Source organism: Canis lupus, chromosome 37 (assembly GCF_011100685.1).
Source record: "Canis lupus familiaris isolate Mischka breed German Shepherd chromosome 37, alternate assembly UU_Cfam_GSD_1.0, whole genome shotgun sequence".
Classification (NCBI taxonomy): domain Eukaryota; kingdom Metazoa; phylum Chordata; class Mammalia; order Carnivora; family Canidae; genus Canis; species Canis lupus.
In genome coordinates, this window is record NC_049258.1 from 112,269 (window position 1) to 121,992 (window position 9,724).

Here is a 9,724-nt window from a genome sequence, read left to right on the forward strand (position 1 = left end):
TGGGTTCATTAATTTTCTCTGTTGGTTTCCTGCTTTCCACTTCATTGATTTCTACTCTAATTCTTATTATTTCTTTTTTTCTATTTACTTTAGATTTAATTTGCTCTTCTTTTTCTGATTTCCTAAGATGGAAATGTATTGATAGTAGAAATTTCTTCTTTTCTAATATATGTATTCAATGCTATAAATATCCCCTGTAAGTGCTGCTTTCACCACATCCTATGTACTTAGTAAGTTGTGTTTTCATTTTCATGTAGTTGAAGTATTTTTTAAACCTCTCTTGAGATACCTTCTTTGACCAATGTGTTATTTAAAAGTGTGCTGTTGGGATCTCTGGGTGGCGCAGCGGTTTGGCGCCTGCCTTTGGCCCAGGGCGTGATCCTGGAGACCTGGGATCAAATTCCATATCGGGCTCCCGGTGCATGGAGCCTGCTTCTCCCTCTTCCTGTGTCTCTGCCTCTCTCTCTCTCTCTCTCTCTGTGACTATCATAAATAAATAAAAATTTTAAAAAGTGTCCTGTTTAATTTCCATATGTTTGAGGATTTTCCTATTATCTTCCTGTTATTGGTTTCTAGATAACTCCATTGTGATCTAAGAGAAGATATTGTTTGATTTCTATTCTTTTAAATTTATTAAGGTGTTTTAGGTTCTGAATGCAGTCTACCTATGTGAACATTTCATGTGAGCTTAAGAAGAATATGGATTTTGCTATTGTTGGATAAAGTGGTCTGTAGATGGAGATTATATCCAGTTGATCGATGATCATGTTGAATTCAACTATGTCCTTACTATCTTTTGCCTGCTTTCTCTATCCATTCTGACAGAGTGGTGCTGAAGCCTCAAATCATGATAATAAATTCATCTATTTCTCTTTGCAAATCTGTTAGTTTCTGCCTTACATGGTTTGATGTCACTTTTATTTTAGCACAGGTATTTTGCAAGCTTTTAAAAATTATGTGAATAATGCAAAAATACTTAACACTTAAAACCAGCAAAGCTTCATTTAAGTAAAAAACTTTATTTAAAAAAGATTATTAACCCCCAGAATTTTACAGAAGTAAATTTCTACTCTATAATGTCAATCCTATGCAATATAATAAAAACTCTATCATTAGCTATTGATTTCCTCTATTGTTCTTCTGAATCTTATATGACAGAGGAAGGGGTACTTAGACAAACATGGAACAAAATTCAACCCAAATAAACTGCAAAGTGTTTCCTAATAGTTGTAAATGCATTTTGTCTACACTATCCAAATAAGTAGCTATGGAGTAACTGTAGGTATTGCACCAAAGCTAGTAAGAGATTTTGTTTTTGCAAGTTGGTAAAAACTGCACTAGGTGAGAAGTCACAGTTTAAGGATGCATGTTCTGTGACTATTTACTACACACATATATTTAGTGTCTCTAAACACTAGAAATATACATTATCAGAGTACCCTCAAAAGTCAGGTGTGATTTTTTTTTAAATGAGGAAACTTGATTCTTAAAATCCACAGGAATCCTACCTGGAGTTTTAACAGCTACCAATAAATCACTTCCATTGTTCCAAGGTTACAGCATCTCTGGGACCTTCAGAGTTTGATGAAACTGGATTTGCTGGCTTTTCGTATAGCAGAAGCCACAGTAGATAACATTCTTCACCTGTAATGTGTCTTCATGATTAGCATAAATCTGTGACAGATGACAGAATTACTGAGTATGCCAGGAGCATTGTTTAACGCGCTCTGGAGAAAGAAAATCATCAGCCAACCGATACAGTTAAATAGGTCATGAACATAATACGGAGTTCCTACTGGGATAATTACCACATCTCTGCTAACTTTCAGTTGCCCAGCCTTCAGCTTCATACTCTTAATGAAGCTGCTTTCGTAGTGATGGGTCTAAACACCAGGTCATGGTTGCTGGTTCTTCCTGAGCTCGCTTTTCTGATGACTCTTAAAGAAATGCTCATGACTTCTTGGTCTCTTTTCTGATAAACATACCTAGTATGTATGTACCAGAAGGCTCTTGGTTTCTCTTTTCCTTCAATAAATTGCTTTATGGTGAGAATCTCCATCTTGAACAGTTTTAAGGACTTCTCAGTCACACTGTCCTTTTGAATTTCTCACATAGACAATGACATCAGCTGCATCAGATATGTCTCAGTAAAGATGTTACTCCACAGTTTTTATTTTCCAGAGTAATTATCTGCATTATACATCTTGGGACCTCAATCTGGCCAAAGTATTTTGGTAGCCTAGAGTGAAAATACAGTTAGTTCACCATCTCACCTGGTGTATTCAAGCAGTGGAATGTTGTCCCTGAGATCATCAAACCTGGAAGACATCATATCTCTAAAATTTCTTCTTCATGGCTAGCCCTTAAATTTCAACATCACTAATTCCTTTTCATTTTTCAAGAAATGTGGAACTCCTTCAAATCCACTTCAAAAGTCTCCTGTAGTGACTTCAGTGATGATTTCATTGGTCCTTGCTATAGACTGAATGTGTTCCCCCAAATTCATTTTTTAAATCTAATCTCCCCATGTGATGATATTTAGAGGTGGGGCCTTTGGGAGTTGATTAGGCTCTGCCCTTATTAATTCATTAGTGCCATTATAAAAGTCCCCAGAAAGTTCCCTTGCCTCTGTCCTATGAGGACATAGCAGGAATATAGTTGCCTATGAACATAGAAGTGGCCCTCACCAGACACCAAATCTTTCAGCCCCTTGATCTTGGGCTTCTCAGTCTCTAGAACTGTGAGAAATAAATGCTTGCTTTTAAGCTCTCCAGTGTACGGGATTTTGTTATAGCAGCCCAAATAGACTAACACATCCCACAATTAACTAGATCAACTAACTGGTCACCAGACTCTTTGACAAAGGGATCCCTGGGTGGCGCAGTGGTTTGGCACCTGCTTTTGGCCCAGGGCGCGATCCTGGAGACCCGGGATCGAATCCCACGTCGGGCTCCCGATGCATGGGGCCTGCTTCTCCCTCTGCCTGTGTCTCCGCCTCTCTCTCTCTCTCTGTGTGACTATCATAAAACAACAACAACAACAACAACAAGATTCAGTGTTCAATTTATGATGCATCCAGACAACATTACTGGCTGCTTTTGTTTCCAATACTTCCTGAGCACATTCCAGCTCCTCTTATTGTCGAAATCTTGCAAGCACAGTAAACAATGGCCATGCAGCCAATAGTGAGGAGTATCAGAATGTTGTGCTTGTCATCATTTCTTGGGGTTCTCACATAAATCAGAGCAAGTCTTATTTTCTATCGAAGAAGCAAAGATATCAAGAATTTTTTGTGTATTCTTGTGTCCATTCTGTCTGTTTTCTTTGTTGACATTCTCTCTGGTAAAGTCTGCTGGCTAATTTAAAGGAAAAGTGCTGGTTGGACAGGTCAATTTTATGCTGTTGGCTGGCTCGGAGGCTGCACTCTCATCCACAGCTGCCGTCTCCAACACTGAGGGATTTTACAAGAGCGCAGCATCAAAGCTAGCTTTTTCTCTAACTAAAGGAGTCTGCTCTATGTCTCTGAGGCTGGCTTTGAGAAGAGCTTGAAATATCTGCTTTAACAAGGACAATTTGCCTTTTTCCCACATTTTGTTCTTACAAAATGAATAGTCTCCAACATTAAAGAGAACTTTTCTAAGGGTGATCTGTGTAGACATCAAGTTCCTTGGTTCATATACCTGACTCTTCATTCATCCCACCCAAGGAAAAATCTTGTAGATGGCACCCTGTTGGCAATTTTTGCTCTTCATTTGGTAGCAATCCACGCATACTCCAAATTTAAACTGAGGACACGGCTTGTGCAAGTTGAAGATACGTATTACATACATCACATATTTCTTGAATACTTTTGGCAGCTCACTCTCTGGCAACCATCTAACAGATGCTCTTACTATGACTCTATAGTTGACACAACTTCCTTTTCAGAAATCCCCATTTGACATAATGGTCTCCAGTGTTGGTCAGGATGTACTTTTCTGTATCCAAATCAGTTCCCACCACATTTTTGGTTAAAAGTGACCATAAGCTAATTGCTGTTATTACAAACATTTGACATAGAGGCAACACAGGAAAAACAAACAAAGACTACACACACACATCAGGCTCTAATAAACTAACAAAGTTTCCTAAGGCTTGTGAGGAGACTTGTGATTACCTAGCTCCCTTTACTTTTTCCTCACTCACCTCAGAGAAATGGTGATTAAGATAATGAAACTGACATATTTCAGCTCTAGTAAGTTAGGAATGGTTTAGAAAGCAGGAAGCAAAATATCTGACTAAATAACAAGTGCAAAGATAGGTGATTGCTGATGTTGGTCAACCACTAAGCCATGTCGTCAGGAGCCTAGACTTTTATTTGTTTGCTCCATCATCCATAGTTGTTAGTTTTTCATCTTTGTGTTTTCAAATTATGGCCCCAAAATGCCCACTGAAATTTCAAGCAAGAAATAAGAGGAAAAGACCATTTTCAGCCCCTACAGTGCTTTTTATCGTGGAGGTCAAAGCTTTCCCAGAAGTCCCCAGTAGATATCATCATATATTTCACCGGCCAAGACTGGGTCATTTGGCCACCTTTAGCTCCAAGCAAATCTGGGAAATTCTCTTGTATGGACAAGAACAACAAGGTTAGCTTAGATTAATTATGATTCATCTTCTGGAGGAGGTCAGACTAGTGCCTATATTAGCCATCTTTCACTGTGATGATGCTTCATAATAAGTAACTCCCCAAATCTTAGTGGCTTATTAGAACAAGAGTTTGTTCCTCACTTATGAGCACATAGGTCATCTGTGATTCTCCTGGGTTTGGCTGGGATCAACTAGGCTTGGATAAAGTACTGTGTGTGTTTTCATGTCTGCCCTATTCATATTCTTGTTCTGGTATTGCTGATGTCCCTGGCATAGTCTCATGGCAAACGGTAGGCACACAAGAAGCCGGATAAAATCACACACATAAACACATTTAGAATCTCTGCTCATGTCATGTACAGTAACATTCCATTTCCCAAACAAACTGGCCAGTTCCAAAACACACTGGGCAAGGATATATACTCGGCCTACTCCAGTGGAAAGTGCTACAAAGTCACACACCAAAAGGTGTGGATGTACAATTCTATTAGAGAGAGGATGAAGGGCTGGGAACAAAAATCTAACTATCCCCTAATTCCAAACAAACTGGGGTCCTGAAAGCAAGAGAGAATGGAATAACTGTTGGGTAGCCATGCAACAGTGCGTTCCACACTAGAACAATCAAAAGAAGACTCAGAAGCTTATTTTGGGGGGTTCAGTTATCAGGAGGAAGATGAGGAAAGTGAGGAAATGGATGTGATTACAGACTGCTTTCTGGGCAGGGGTTTCCAGCGATAGCTGTGACAGACTGTTGAATAGGTTGACATCACAAACTCTCAGTTCCATAGTCTATCAGCATTTGAATTCCTGCTAATAGCGAACATCTCTGATGCAGTGTGTGACGGGTACTAAAGTACTTTATATGCATACTTTATCCTCACAACAAACCTATGAAGTTACCCTGATTTTATAGCTGAGAGGTCAAGTAACCGAGGCAGGTCTTTATAGATGGCAAAGCTATGATTGGAACCCAAATCTGTCTGATTTCATTCACTTAGGCATCCACTACTTGTCAGGCACCATGCTTAGTGCTGAAGATGCAGGTCAATGATATAGACACAGCCCTTGCCCTCTAGGACTTTATTAGTCTCCAAGCTTCACAGCCCAATGGACATTCATTACATGTTAACTAAAAACAAACCCAATATAAATATGTGTTATTTTTCAAATGAATAAATTATGTGCCAGGTACTCTTCTAAAGACTTTTCATGTCACATATCAATGAACCATCATCAATTTTATGTTAAGCACTGTTTTCACCATTTTAAACATTAGGAAGCTGAGATATGTAGAAGTTAACTTTGTTACACACTAGGAAATGAGGGTGCAGTATTAGAATATAGGCAATCTGGCTCTAGAGCTCATGATCTCACCACAACACCATACACATCTCAGGACCAATAAAATACAGATTTACTTCAATATACTAATGCATCAGTGTATCTTTCTCTGTGTATTTTCCCCTTAAAAAAATACTCACTATAAGGAGCCTGAACAGGGAAGACGAGTCCCCATAACATTTGCCTTTGAAAGTAAGAGAGGCTGGATTTTGTGAATTCTTACAATCAACAGGACTTAAAGCCTGGAATTATAAAAATCAGTGGACTGCTCTGAGAGAACTTGGAAGGCATTAGGAAGCAGATTCCCCTCCTTTAAAGACAGCATAACAAACAGCCCCTGCAGATGTACATAGGGGCTCTGCAGACAACTGGACTGAAGGAAAAGAGGCCAGGAATCAATAGCAGAGCACATGCAACACACACAGGAGACACTCCCTAAAGCACCAGGTCCTGGGGAACGGGGGACACTACACTGCAGGGCACTACAGGACCTCACTTCATAAGGCCATCACTTCAAAAGCAAGAGATGTTGCTGATTTTCCTAACACAGAGAAACAGACACAAAGACTTGGACAAAATGAGGAGACAGATATGTCCCAAATAAAGGAACAGGACAAAGCCACAACAAAAAAACATAAGTGAAGACAGATATAAGTAAATCCTTGAAAGAGAATTTAAAATAATGATCGTAAAGATACTCATTGGACTTAAGAAAAGAGTGGAGGACATCAGTGAAACCCTTAACAAAGAGACAAAAAATAACCAATCAGAGATGAAGAACACAATACTTATTTTTTAAATTATCTATCATCTATCTATCTATCTATCTATCTATCTATCTATCTATCTATCATCTATCTAATCTATCCATATTTATATTTATATTATTGGAGTTCGATTTGCCAACATATAGTATAACACCCAGTGCTCATCCTATCCCAAGTGCCCCCCTCAGTGCCCATCACCCAGTCACCCCAACCCCCCGCCCACCTCCCTTCCACTACTCCTTGTTCGTTTCCCAGAGTGAGGAGTCTCTCATGTTCTGTCTCCCTCACTGATATTTCCCACTAATTTTCCCCCCTTTCCCCTATAATCCCTTTCACTATTTTTTATATTCTCCATATGAATGAAACAATATAATGATTGTCCTTCTCCAATGGACTTATTTCACTCAGCATAATACCCTCCAGCTCCATCCACATCGAAGCAAATGGTGGGTATTTGTCGTTTCTAATGGCTGAGGAATATCCCACTATATCCATAGACCACATCTTCTCTATCCATCATCTGTCGATGGACACTGAGGCTCCTTCCACAGTTTGGCTATTGTGGACATTGCTGCTATAACATCGGGGTGCAGGTGTCCCGGCGTTTCACTGAATCTGTATCTTTGGGGTAAACCCCCAGCAGTGCAATTGCTGGGTCATAGGGCAGATCTATTTTTAGCTCTTTGAGGAGCCTCCACACAGTTTTCCAGAGTGGCTACACCAGTCCACATTCCCACCAACAGTGTAAGAGGGTTCCCCTTTCTCCACATCCTCTCAAACATTTGTTGTTTCCTGCCTTGTTAATGTTCCCCATTCTCACTGGTGTGAGGTGAGATCTCATTGTGGTTTTGATTTGTATTTCTCTGATGGCCAGTGATGCGGAGCATTTTCTCATGTGCTTGTTGGCCATGTCTAGGTCTTCTCTGTGAGATTTCTGTTCATGTCTTGTGCCCATTTCAGGATTGGATTGTTTGTTTCTTTGGTGTTGAGTTTAATAAGTTCTTTATAGATCTTGGATACTAGCCCTTTATCTGATACGTCATTTGCAAATATCTTCTCCCATTCTGTAGGTTGTCTTGTAGTTTTGTTGACTGTTTCCTTTGCTGTGCAGAAGCTTCTTATCTTGATGAAGTCCCAATAGTTCATTTTTGCTTTTGTTTCTTTTGCCTTCGTGGATGTATCTTGCAAGAAGTTGCTGTGACCAATTCAAAAAGGGTGTTGCCTGTGTTCTCCTCTAGGATTTTGATGGACTCTTGTCTCACATTTAGATCTTTCATCCAGTTTGAGTTTATCTTTGTGTCTGGTGTAAGAGAATGGTCTAGTTTCATTCTTCTGCACATGGCTGTCCAATTTTCCAAGCACCAGTTATTGAAGAGACTGTCTTATTTCCAGTGGATAGTCTTTCCTGCTTTGTTGAAAATAGGTTACCATAGAGTTGAGGGTCCACTTCTGGGTTCTCTATTCTGTTCCATTGATCTATGTGTCTGTGTTTGTGCCAGTACCACACTGTCTTGATAACCACAGCTTTGTAGTACAACCTGAAATCCAGCATTGTGAAGCCCTGGCTTTGGTTTTCTTCTTCTATATTCCCCTGGCTATTCGGGGTCTTTTCTGATTCCACACAAATCTTAAGATGATTTGTTCCAACTCTCTGAAGAAAGTCCATGATATTTTGATAGGGATTGCACTGAATCTGTAAATTGCCCTGGGTAGCATTGACATTTTCACAATATTAATTCTGCCAATCCATGAGCATGGAATATTTTTCCATCTCTTTGTGTCTTCCTCAATTCCTTTTTGAAGTGTTCTGTAGTTTTTATGGTATAGATCCTTTACCTCTTTGGTTAGGTTTATTCCTAGGTATCTTATGCTTTTGGGTGCAATTGTAAATGGGATTGACTCCTTCATTTCTCTTTCTTCAGTTTCATTGTTAGTGTATAGAAATGCTAAACTGACTTCTGGGTATTGATTTTGTATCCTGCCACACTGCCGAATTGCTGTATGAGTTCTAGCAATATTGGGGTGGAGTCTTTGTGTTTTCTAAGTACAGTATCACATCATGTGCGAAGGGAGAGTTTGACTTCTTCTTTACCAATTTGAATGCCATTTATTTCTTTCTGTTTTCTGATTGCTGAGGCAAGGACTTCTAGTACTATGTTGAATAGCAGTGGTGAGAGTGGACATCCCTGTCGTGGTCCTGATCTTAGGGGAAAGACTCCCAGTGCTTCCCCATTGAGAATGATATTTTCTGTGGACGTTTCATAGATGGTTTTTAAGATGCTGAGGAATGTTCCCTCTATCTCTACACTCTCAAGAGTTTTGATCAGGAATGGAGGCTGTATTTTGTCAAATGCTTTCTCTGCATCTATTGAGAGGATCATATGGTTCTTGTTTTTTCTCGTTGATGTGATCTATCATGTTGGTTGTTTTATGAGTGTTCAACCAGCCTTGCATCCCAGGGATAAATTCCACTTGGTCATGGTGAATAATCTTCTTAATGTACTATTGAATCCTATTGGCTAGTATCTTGTTGAGAAATTTTGCATCCATCTGTGTTCATCAGGGATTATTGATCTATAATTCTCCTTTTTGGTAGAGTCTTTGTCTGGTTTTGGAATCAAGGTGATACTGGCCTCATAGAACAAATTTGGAAGTATTCTATCCCTTTCTATCCTCTGGAACAGCTTTAGTAGAATAAGTATTATTTCTTTAAATATTTGATAGAATTCCCCTGGGAAGCCATCTGGCCCTGGACTTCTGTGTCCTGGGAGGTTTTTGATGACTGCTTCAATTTCCTCCCTGGTTATTGGCCTGTTCAGGTTTTCTATTTCTTCCTGTTCCAGTTTTCGTACTTTGTGGTTTTCCAGAAATGCATCCATTTTTTCTAGATTGCCTAACTTATTGGCGTATAGCTGCTCATAATACATTTAATATTGTTTGTATTTCCTTGGTATTGGTTGTGATCTCCTCTCTTTCATTCATGATTTTGT

The 9,724-nt window shown here is 39.4% G+C and overlaps 1 pseudogene; it reads right to left on the minus strand.

Moving 5' to 3' along the window:
- Positions 1–3,356: 3,356 nt before the first annotated feature.
- On the minus strand, positions 3,357–5,412 carry LOC102153797 (annotated as a pseudogene).
- Between the last annotated feature and the right edge of the window lie 4,312 nt (positions 5,413–9,724).